At 43.7% G+C, this 12,374-nt stretch overlaps 1 protein-coding gene across 1 annotated transcript in view; it reads right to left on the bottom strand.

The window, feature by feature from the left end:
• Positions 1-12,374, bottom strand: part of Ppp2r2b (protein phosphatase 2 regulatory subunit Bbeta) — a 268,521-nt gene that overhangs the window by 66,032 nt on the left and 190,115 nt on the right. The gene's annotated exons all lie outside the window — the stretch shown is intronic.

Raw genomic sequence — 12,374 nt, 5'->3', positions numbered from 1 at the left:
CTTGCTTCCTCTGTGGATTGGTGGTGGATGGGTTGAGGAAGCAGGAGAGACAGGTTGGCTCAGCCTGTGATGACATATCAGAGCTGTTGTTTCCAGAATGAAGTTGCCAATCAACAGCGTCCCGCCAAAACCCCCAAGGAATCCTATCCAAATAATATAATTTTTACACGTCCCTGCTCCCACCCTTCAACAGCCTCAATATGGCCCTAATTTCTCCTTTTACAGGCTTTGTCATATAGATTGAAATAAAGCCCCAGAACAAAACCCCTTTGGACCATGTCAGGCTTTGTGCTTCAGGATATTAAATAACAGAATTATATTCTTTCATTTGACAAATACTTATTAAGTGCCAATCACTGCACCAGGCAATATGTGTACAGGGTGAACAGAACAGATTATACTGTGGTACCCAACATGCAAAGGAAAGAAAGACGTTCATGTCTCAGGCACATGTACTGTTATAGACTGCCACTCACTCCACATTGGCTTTTCAGAGGGGAGAGGGGAAAGAGGAGAGGGGAGAGGGGAGAGGGGAGAGGGGAGGAGAGGGGAGAGGGGAGGAGAGGGGAGAGGGGAGGAGAGGGGAGAGGGGGAGGAGAGGGGAGGAGAGGGGAGGAGAGGGGAGGAGAGGGGAGGAGAGGGGAGGAGAGGGGTGAGGGGAGAGAGGAGAGGGGAGAGGGGAGAGGGGAGGAGAGGGGAGGAGAGGGGAGAGGGGAGAGGGGAGAGGGGAGAGGGGAGAGAGAACCCAATTTAAATTAGGGGAATTAGGTAAGTTGTTTTGAAAGAAGTGAAAACCCAGTTCTTATGTCAGCTTCTCTTTATGGGGCACAATACTGCCTTTAGGTGATGTCTAGCGATGGCCCTTTGGAGTAGCCCAGTGGATGCTCCTGGCACTAGTGAGCAGAAGCCACGGATGCTGCTGAAGGCTGCAGAGAGCGCACAGGACTCTTACAAGGATCTCTCAGACTATAACATCAATGGTACTGAAGTGGAGAACCTGGGCTCTTAAAGAAGCCCTTCTGAGACAGAGTGTAAGTTGAGCTGACAGAGGAAAACCTATCATGCTGAAGAAGGTTCAGCCTGGGACTGGGGATGGAAATCAGTGGGGGTCCACATGCTCTGTACATGCAAAGCCCTGGCATCAATTTCCATACATATACATGCATGTGCTGCACACACACTTAGCATTTACTTATATATACATGTCTATGTATCTACATGCATCGCCTATCATCCACCCATATCCATCCATCTATCCATCTATCTATCTATCTATCTATCTATCTATCTATCTATCTATCTATCATCTATCCATCATTTATCTATCATCTATCTATCCATCTACCCATCTTATCTATCATCTTCATTTCTTAGAGATTTAACTCCTATTGGCAGTAGTGTGGACCATACTCCTCCCCACAGATTTCCTGATGTATATGTATGTGTATGTGTATGCGTATGTATATGTATATATACATATATATCAGGTATACATATATATGTATAAAATAGATATATATGTATATAAATATGTATGTATATATATATGTATAAAATAGATATACATATATATGAAGCTCAATGCATCAGAGATGATTTTCACAGCAGAATAACATTTTCACATTCTTAGAGTCAGACTTCTAGCCTGTGTATGGAGAAGAGAGAAAAAAACACCTTTCCCTCAGAATATAAACTCGCCATCTAATTACCACTCCACACGGAAGCCCACGTCCTGCCAGTTCTTTGCTATTTCCCCCCAGATATTTCCATTCTCTGCCAGCATCACTACCTTTCAAAGCACGCTTCCCTGATCACTGCCTTCCCTGTTATTTTCCCCAACGTTACACGTTGTGTCATTTCACACGAAGAAGGAAACACCCTGAAATGCTACAGAGCAAGAGAATTCCAATTAACACGTAGCCGGGGAAGCTGTGGGTAGGGAGAGGTAGCAGTGGGCGGGCAGAGGCATGTGGCTGCATTTGGAAGAGTTTGGTGACAAATAGTCACAGACACCTCATTTGCCTCTCACATATTATTGATGAGAGCATTTACAAAATTCAGTGATATTAGTAATTAGGATAAATAGTCAATGACTATTTGGTGTTAATAGACCCTTAGAAGTGTTGTATTAAGTCTGTTGTTTATGACTATAAAATATGCAGAACCAATGATATAAATACAAGTTTGATACTAACAGCAAACCTTGCCAGTGAAGTTTCCTGGGAAGTCACTTACACAAAGGAGACCTACCTGAAGAGAAAGATATCCTTATCAATGCCCTTTCTGAGCTTATCAGAGTCCTTTGAAGCTGAGGTGAGTCCATTCTGTCTCCCACCTGCAGGTGGCGATAGTAATCACTGGTGTCTTTCCCATGGGACCAAGTTAACTTTCAATAACCTTTTCAATGTTGAATGATCTGATTCCTGGTTCTAGCAGCATACTCAAGTCCAGTAAGCCCTCTTGTTTAAAACTGATAGGCCTCACCAACAAGAAGTTAAGCCACCATGCCTGTGAAGTGGAACTCAAGGACTAGTATTTTAAAACCAAACACACACACACACACACACACACACACACACACACACACACACACATACTAAATTAACAAACAAATACAATGGCAATAAATGCTTCCTTCATCATACATTTGCCTCGTCCTAGGGAAAGCCAAGCCCTCTAGTGAGCATGCATCCCTATTCCTGAGAGGTAAGAAGAACTGTTCTGGAGCTGTCTGCCTCATCAGCATGGGGAGGGGCAGTAGTGAGGGGCAAAGCAGAAGACAGGGGGGTGGGGCAGATCCTGTCCTAGGCTGTCAGTGCCCTTGTACTTACTCTCCACATTTTTCTGTCATCTCCCCACTTCCATCTCCCCGTCTTCCCTATCTCACGGCTCCCACTGTTACAGTTAATAGGGCGCTCTTCATTCCGTGCATGCTTCCCATCCCACGGACAGTAATGGGGCAGCTGTGAGAGCCCCAAAACAGATCTCTAGTTTCCTTCTTTAACCCAGCATTTTCCTGGGGTCACTTCTCACTAATGGTCCTTTGCTCGAGGACAGCAAAACTAATTAGTCACTGTTCCCTAGGCTGGAATTGTGTTTGAAATGTTATTTACAAATCTTCTTCAAGCAGCGAGTCCATTTATCTCTCATATAATTTTTCTTCTGATCTTACAAGTTCAATGAGCCCTCTTCATGGGAATGAATCTCTCTCTCTCTCTCTCTCTCTCTCTCTCTCTCATATACACTTTCTCTTCTTTTTCTTCCTTCCTTTCTTTTCTTCCTTCCTTCCTTCCTTCCTTCCTTCCTTTCTTTCTTTCTTTCTTTCTTTCTTTCCTTCCTCCCTCCCTCCCTCCCCCTTCCCTCTCCCTCCCTTTCTCTCCCTCCCTCCTCTCTCTCTCTCTCTCTCTCTCTCTCTCTTTCTCTCTCTCTCTCTCTCTCTGTTGTTCTTCTAGGGCTTGAATTCAGGGCTTTCAGCATCCTAGGCAAGTACTCAACCGCTGAGTTACACCCCAGCCCTGTAACATTCTTTTTAACATTAGACTAAAAAACATAGGTAAACTGAAAAAAAGGAAGGCGGCTCATCCTGGATGAAATAAACCTATGTAATTACATCTCTTGAAACAATGCACGGTATCATTGTCTACCAAGACCCTGAGATCTTCTGCCCTTCACACTGGCTGTGTTCGCACATTCTACACATGATCAGCTGATTCTTTTCTCTGCACTCAACAATAGGCCTTGTCCTTTAGTATGGTGCCCTGTGTCTATTCCCTTCAAGGTTCCAGGTCACCATCCATTTCCTGATTCTTTTCTGACTCTTTGCCCTATGATTTAGTAAAAGGTGATCTATTAAAAAAAAAAGTGTAGGCTCAGAGGCTATAACTAGGCTTGATCACAGACTTGAAACTCCCAGCATTTTTTTTTCTCTTCCTTAAGGGAAGGGCATGAATTATTTTTTCCAAAGGTCAAAGCTATTAGCCTCTTTGACAAAATGGAAAGCTCTGAACCTTCCAGAAAGGAAAATCTCAAAACAAAACAAGACAACAAAAACCTGCTGACTATACATGGAGGGAGAAAGGGATAAACACGGAGTCTCTCAAATCCCTGCATTTATGACATGCACTTACTTATAAGATGATGTTAGCCATCAAGTATAGGGTACCCATGCTACAACCCACAGACCCAAAGAAGCTAAGTAACAAGGAAGGATGCTTACATCTCAATCAGACGGGGATATAAAATAGACAGTAGAAGTAGATGAATGGAGGGAACTGAGTAGGAGATGGGGTGGGGAATGCAAATAGGTGGAGATCGGGTGTGGAGAGAGCAGGGGTGAGGTGAGAGAGAGAACAGAAGTTGGTGGTGCTGATGCATTTCTGGGACTTAAGAGTTTAAAGTTAGCTATGAATAAAATAAAATATAAAGCTGAACACATATTTATAAGTGTTTTGAGAGAGGTTAGAATTATCATCGCAAAAACTAGGTTTGGTGTAACCAGAACAGTCAAATGGCAATGGGACATCCTAGGTTCCTGGTTTTTGTGACTGTGTCTCTCACCAACATAAACATCCTAGACTGGGAGAAAGTGGATGACTAGGCAAAACTACCTTGATACTACCCAGAATGACAGTTTATACAGGTGGCTTCAGTTATTTATAGAAAATTTATTTTCCCAGGAGTGGTGACCCAGTGAATTCCAAGACAGAAGTTATGGCCTTGTGTGTGTAGGGAATCTATATTTTATCAGTAAAATATTAGATCTCCATTAGATTGTTCATTGCTAACTCATATGTGTTTTATAAGTGAGAACTGACAGGCTGGTTTGACGTGGTTTTCCTCCACAGTGGGGATATCTGGCTGCACTCAGAGGGCTCATTTCCATGTGTGGCCAAGGCCTTCAGATCCTACGTCTAGGACACTTGCTTCCTGTAGCCCTCATGGCATCTAATCCTGTGGGCCTGTCACGTGTGACCTCATCAAGCACATATCCCCACATGCCTAATCAGGCAAGCGCTTTCTGTGAGCTTCATCACCCAGTGTCTTTGTTAGGGTTTCCATTGCTGTGAAGAGACATCATGACCAAGGCAACTCTTATAAAGGACAACATTTAATTGGGGCTGGCTTACAGGTTCAGGAAGTTCAAATCCATTATCATCAAGGCAGTAAACATGGCAGCTGGAGAAGGAGCTAAGAGTTCTACATCTTGTTCCAAAGGGAACCAGGAGAAGACTGGCATCTGCCGGCAGGCAGCTACAAGTAGTCTCTCTTCCACACTGGGTGGAGCCTGAGCATGGGGGAGACCAAAGCCCACCCCTACAGTGACACATTTCCTCCAACAAGGTCACACCTCCTCCAAAAAGGCCACACCTCCTAATGGTGTCACTCCCTGGGCCAAGCATATTCAAACAGGTAAGACCAGGTACCTCTCTGCTGGGAGGTCTCATTTTTCCCAGTGATTCCACACAGTACCCACTGCAGACACAGCTGCTGAAGTCCTACCATGCCTTTCTTTCTATCCACAGCTTCTTCGATCTCAAAGCTCACTCATGTTCCTGTGCAGTAAGACAAGGGGATGAGATTCCCTCCAGGGGCTCTTTAGCGGCTAGATCAGTGGTTCTCAACCTGTGGGGTGTGACCCCTTTGTGTTCACAGAGCTCACATATCAGATGTCTACATTATGATTCTTCTTTTTGTATATATATATACATTCTATATTCTTTGTATACATTCCAAATGCTTTCCCCTTTCCTAGTTTCTCCCTCCCCATATGTCCCATAAGTCCTCTTCTCTCCATCCATTCTCCAATCATCCCCCCTCCCTTTTCTCTGTCCTGGTACTCCCCTACAATGCTGGATCAAGCCTTTCCAGGATCAGGGCCCTCTTCTTCCTTCTTCATGGGAATCATTTGATATGATAATTGTGTCCTCAATATTCAGAGCTTCTGGTCTGAAAGAGGATCACTCCTCCACTGCTGGTGGGATTGTAAGATGGTACAACCACTATGGAAATCAGTCTGGTGGTTTTTCAGAAAACTGGACATGACACTTCTGGAGGACCCTGCTATACCTCTCCTGGGCATATACCCAGAGGATTCCCTAGCATGCAATAAGGGCACATGCTCCACTATGTTCATAGCAGCCTTATTTATAATAGCCAGAAGCTGGAAAGAACCCAGATGTCCCTCAGTAGAGGAATGGATAAAGAAAATGTGGTATATTTACACACTGGAATACTATTCAGCAATTAAAAACAATGAATTCATAAATTTTTTTAGGCAAATGGTTGGAACTGGAAAATATCATCCTAAGCAAGGTAACCCAATCACAAAAGAACACACATGGGATGCAGTCACTGATAAGTGGATATTAATTAGTACATTATGATTCTTAACAGCAGCAACATGACAGCTATGAAGCAGCAATAAGATAATATAATGGCTAGTGGTCACTACAACGTGAGGTCACAGCACTAGGAAGGCTGAGAACCACTCACTACTCTAGATAGTGTGGAGGACCCAGGGTAAGGAACAGAGTGAGATTGAGAATTAAGTTAAATGATGTGCAAAGAGAACGGGAAAAAAGAAAAAGACATATAGCTAGACTTTAACAAGAAAAACAAAGCAGGCTGTTGGAGCTCTGCAGGGGGACTTAAAGATCAGCAGCTGAAGTGTGTGCCCAAAAGAAAGATACATGGAGGAAAGTTATTCGCTTCAGTGTACAGAAGGGAAGACATCAAGAGAAGCAGAGGAGAAGCTGTGTGTTTCTCAGGACAGAATGAGGACGTACGATGCTTATCTTCAGGTCTCTGAAAGCAAAGGCTTTGATGTTGAAGAAACTTCAAAGCACATAGCAGGTCTGGGCTCTTGCTGACAGACTGCTAAGTCTTGAGTCCTGAAGAGATGTCCTAGTCTTGCCCTGCACAGGCTCAGGGGGTCTCTGCAGCCTAGAATCAATGGAAAAGCTTCTCAGGGATGCTGCTAGAGATGGGAGATGCTTTGTCCCTGGGTGAAGCTTTGTTGTTTCAGGAGCAGAGACTGCTAGCCGGAACAGACGCGTAAGGGCAGCTGGAAAGAACAGAAGCCACCGCAGGAAGGTGTCACATGTAAACCCTGAAGGCGGCAGGAAACACCCTTCTCTGTGCACATGCGGCAGAGAACACAACAAATTTCCATGTTCTCTCTGGAGACTGACTCAATATGTCCCCCCCAATTGCTTAGATTTTCCTCACAAGAGCTGCTAGTTTAAAACAGCAGTCTATTCTAGGTCTATTTATAGGCTCACAGGACTTTTTTTTTTTCATTTTAAATTATAGAAAGTAAGACAAACCTAGATCTTGAGTTACGGCACCAAATATAGTGAGACATTTTCATTTTCTAGGGTTGCAGATTTAGGCGAGCTAAGTTTACAGCATCTTTGGAATGCACCCTCATAACATATACACTGCCTGCATTGCTCATGACTTTTTTCTTCCCAGGAAGGAGCTAATGCCAGTGAAGCTTATCTGCTTGGCTGCGGCATCTTTCCATGTGATGATCAGAAATTACACAAAGACACAGTCTTAGCAAACATAAATACAGAGAAGTCTAGTTCTCTCTGATAGTCTACTTTAATTCTAATGCTGACGGGGAAGTTTCTATAAGAAAGGCAGGCTAATTAAGAGAGTGGGTGTTTAAGAGGACACTTCTGGTGTTCGCTGTTGCATTTCAGTTTTCAAAAGTTGTAATCACGTCTCACTAACTCCCACCCCTGTATGTGTATGTTTGTGTGTGTGTGTATGTGTGTATATCTGTGTGTATTGTATGTGTGTTTGTGTGTGTATGTGTATATGTGTCTATATCTGTGTGTATTGTATGTGTGTTTGTGTGTATGTATATATGTGTGTGTGTTTGTATATATGTGTGTATGTATGTGTGTTTGTGAATATGTGTGTTCTCGTGTATGTGTTTGTATGTATGTGTGTATGTGTGTGTATGTATGTGTGTTTGTGTATATGTGTGTTTGCATGTATGTATTTGCATGTATGTGTTTGTATGTATGTGTGTGTGTATGTGTGCTTGCGTGTATGTGTATGTATGTATGTTTGTGTGTATATGTGTTTATGTGTGTTTGTGTATATGTGTATATGTGTGAATGGGTATATGTGTGAATGGGTATATGTGTATGTGTATTTGTGTGTATGTGTGTGTATGTTAGGCCAGAGGTTGACATTGGGTGTCTTCTTCAATCACTCTCCATTTAAATGTTCTAAGACAAGGTCTCTCAATGAACCTGGCATTGTCCAGCTGGTTAAACTGGCCCATGAGGGAGCTCGGGGTCAGCTAGCTCTTCCGTCCCACCTGTGCTACGACTGCAGCAGCTCCACAGGACAACAGACTCTCACTACCACTCCTGGTTTTCAATGGGACCTAGTGGTCTAGGTTCAGATCTGTGTACTTGTAATGTGAGCACTTTATGGGCTAAGACATTGCCCCTTCCCTCAGCCTGAGTTTGAGACTGTAAAGGGGGCTGATAAACTTCAGATACTCAACACAAGCAAGAAATAGAGAACTTTCTGCTTTGCCTTCATTTAAGGAAAGATAGCCTACCTGTCAGGAGCAGTTTTCAAATGTTAGTTCTTTATTTGTATTTTTACTGTACCCACAAAATAAAGACATGGAATATAGCATTTGACAGTGGATTCTTTGACCTAAGGGTAAACTCTGGTTCAGGCAGAGAATTCTGCATTTGGATGACTGACAGATGAAAGCTGAGGCAGACAATTTAAAGGTGATTTGCAGCCAAGAGTCCCGAGGGACTTTTAACAGCTTCTCTCAGGTTCCTGTTCCTGCCTCCACCCCAGGGTCTCTCACAGAGACACAGAGATGTGACTGCAGCTTCTGAGGAAGTCATTCCTCAGAAGGCCTCTCCTGTCTCAGAGGGAACTTAAAGGTTCTTGCGAAACTGGGCATTATGGGTTGGAGGGGGACCCACTCATCTCAACATTCTTCAGAGACTCAGATGGGTTGACCTCCTGTTGCCACCTCATTCATTCTTACAGAGAATGACTGAGATGATCAGCTCCAGGTGTCACACCTACAACATAAACTTTTATACTGAAAACTTAGGGGACATTGGGAAAGAGAGGGCAGAAAGCTTGTAAGAGCCAGAGATAAACTTCTTCCCTCCAGCTTCGTTCGTTTGTTCCAAACACTCCAGAAACAGCACAAGACTCAGTGTCTCTTAGCCTTTCTGTACAAACAAGAGGCTATTCAGTGCTGGTCCTTCTCTAGCTGGAATCTTCTAGGATTTGACCTCCAGCAAGGTACTTGGTATTTGGTATAATACACAGTGCAAAGAGCATTTGATAATTATACCATCTAATCAACTTGAGTTTTCTTCAAAAATTATTTATTTATTATTTATATTCATGCGTGTGTGTGTGTGTGTGTGTGTGTGTTTACTTGAATTTATGTATGCCATGTATATGCATTCTGAGATGAGAAGAGGGTATCAGACCCCCTGAAACTGGAGGTTCAGGTGGTTGTAAGTCATCTTGTGGGGTGCTGGGAACTGAACCCAGGTCTTCTGAATGAGCAGCAAGTTCTCTTAACTGCTGAGCCATCAATCCAGACCCAACTTTAAATTGTAAAACAACAACAACAACAACAACAACAACAACAAAAAACTTCATTAATTTTGACTTGCTGTCCTTAACTTTTTCTTTCTAAGTTTTATGACGTTAGTGTGTGCCTAGAAATACCCTGATGTCCTAGACTGTGAGGCAAGCAGACTATGTTTGCCTCATCTCAGAATTTATGCCTGTGAATGAAAGGAATAAAGGCAAGAATAACAACTATGATTGTTAGGTTGATGATGCAATGCGGAACACTCAGGGTCAGATATATAGCAGGTGTCTTCCTCAGCATGCTGCCTCTTGGAGTCTGAGGACCTTCCGTTGGCCTCTTTTGTTACCTTAGAAGATGTTGGCAAATGCCTGGGAAACAAATGGTCCCTTCCAGGAACCCATGGGTATTTGTCTCTGTCATTCCTCTGGGTGTGGAGTTCTGATTTCTTTGCATGGATAGCAGAGCAAATCTGTCTTTGAAGCTAAGTAGAAGCTCGTCCCAGGGTGCTGCACTCCTAACCAACCCCAGTCATTTCTTTCTCTCTCCAGCACCAGCCTGCATGGAAGATGGAGGTAATGATTTATATGTTGTAAGCAGCTCTGACAGGTGCACTCCATCTTGACTTCTTCCATTCCCAGGACTAATCGGAAGCTTATCTTTTCCTTTGTGTAATAGGGAGCTGTCAGAGTCTATGACCCTCCAAACAATTTAATCATTCATAGACGGGTTCACCTTGTGGCGAGGACACCTTGGTACTAGAGGAGGGAGGTGAAGGCCATGTCCTAGCATGTATCAAAAGAGTGGCAGTCAGGGGCTAGAGGGCAACATGGCCTAACTGACAAATGGCACTTGCTTCCTGAATTTAAACTCTGTTACCAACTACTCATGCAGCTTGGTATATGTGTCTTGGGGTACAGACTATTTAGTCACCCAAGCAAAGAAAGGCTGTTCCAAAAGAACAACCCAGGCAGAGCAGAGAGTAAAAGCCAGGACTGAGCAGCGTCCTTAACGAAGCTTGTGGTGCTTGGTGTAGCCTTGGTGGCACCACCTCCTCTCCATACATGTCTGGCGATCCTGTCACCCTCCTCCGACCCACACTGTGCTATGATGACCCCCATGGGTGACCTTGACCTTCTGCATATCTCTTGTTTTGATGGCTCTTCCTGTCTCCTAACCTGTGTACTGCTACAGCTCAAGTATTTTGTCCAGGAAATTGTTCTGTGAGTTCCCTGGGGGGATCGGATTCTCCATCACTCTCTCTCTTACGTGCCATGTACCTCCCCTCTGTATCTCCTGTTATAGTACTAGTTTATACTCAAAGTGATTTAGTTCCCATTCACTAAGAGATTGCAAAGTTAGAAGGTAGGGACCACTCCTTCTGTGGGTGTTATTTCAATGTCGCGTTACAGAGTGCATGGCTCATAGTTGGTATTCAGCAAGTGCCTGCAGAGTTAATTAAAAGTGTATAAGCGAGAAACACCCATGGCCTGTGTTCTTAGTGATGGGTGTGGCTGTCGCAGTCATCTGTGGGCCTGTCTGTTCTAAGGTCTTCCTGTCGGAAGCGATGCTAGCAATCAAACCTGGAGCTGTGACATCACTTCCACCTCTGAGTCTAACCACCTGAGATCGCGGTGTGAACTCTTCACCTTGTGTTTAGATATTTTGGAGTTAAACAGATAATTCTATTTATTTAAGTATGTTGCAGAACTCCAAGGTCCTGGAAAGAAGAGTAGGTGGGGTTAAGGGGCAGAGAAGAAAGCATGGACGGGAACTCATTTTCACCACTCCCCTCCCCTCCCACTCCTCTCTTCTTTAGGCAGGGTCTCATGCAGTCTAGGCTGGCATTGAACTTGATATGTAGTAAAAATGACTTTGAGCCTTCTGATTCTCCTACTTAGTTCTGGGACCACAGCCATGTTCTACCACGCCTGGTTTTGTGAGGTGCTTGATTCAAACCTTGGGCTGTTCACATGCCAGACAAGCCTTCTACAACTGAGCTACTTCAGCAGCCAAGCACCCCTGTAGGTTGGCCTTGGACTCTAGATCCTTCTGCTTCTTTCTTTCTAGTGTTTGTCTACCTGGTTATGGCACCATGATGGGACAGGTCATTTCTAAGTTTACAACAGGCTTTGCTGTAGTGACATGCAAGGACACATTTTTTTCCATTATTTTAAAAGATATGTTCCAAACTCATGAGATCTAAGACTCATTAGAGTGAGAATCATATACATATATACATACACATACACATACGTATACTTTGTATGGAGACTTGAAAGCTTCATATATCTATAGCAGATTAGATAGAATATATAAGATGGAGGTGTTTTCATGACCTAATGTGGAATTTCTGTTTCAAGAAGTCTTTGGACATAGGCTAGATATGATTTGGCTATAGCAGGAGAAGCCACTGCCTTTGGGAGTCTAGCTAACATGGAGGTCAAGGGTAAGGGAGCTGAAGCCTGAAAGTTAGTGGATGTAATGGATTTGCACTTGCTAGTGGAGTTACCTTATATGAGTCACTGCTCCATCTTGGAGATAGTTTCCTCAATCCTGACATGGGGTTATAGTAAAGAATAAATGTGGGCACAGTGCCTGCTTGGCATGGTGTCAGGTGGAAGCAAGTTCTCAGTTGACTAGGAGGAAGTTCTACCAAGTGACTCTGACTGGGAGGGGTGAACTCCTGTTCATGGACCCAACTTTTTCAGCCAGCACTTTCCAAAGTGAGGTTCATTGCTGCACTGCCTCCAAAATAGATTAGTTTAGTGGT

This window comes from Apodemus sylvaticus, chromosome 13 (assembly GCF_947179515.1).
Source record: "Apodemus sylvaticus chromosome 13, mApoSyl1.1, whole genome shotgun sequence".
Taxonomy (NCBI): Eukaryota; Metazoa; Chordata; class Mammalia; order Rodentia; family Muridae; genus Apodemus; species Apodemus sylvaticus.
This window is presented reverse-complemented; position numbering and strand designations above follow the sequence as displayed.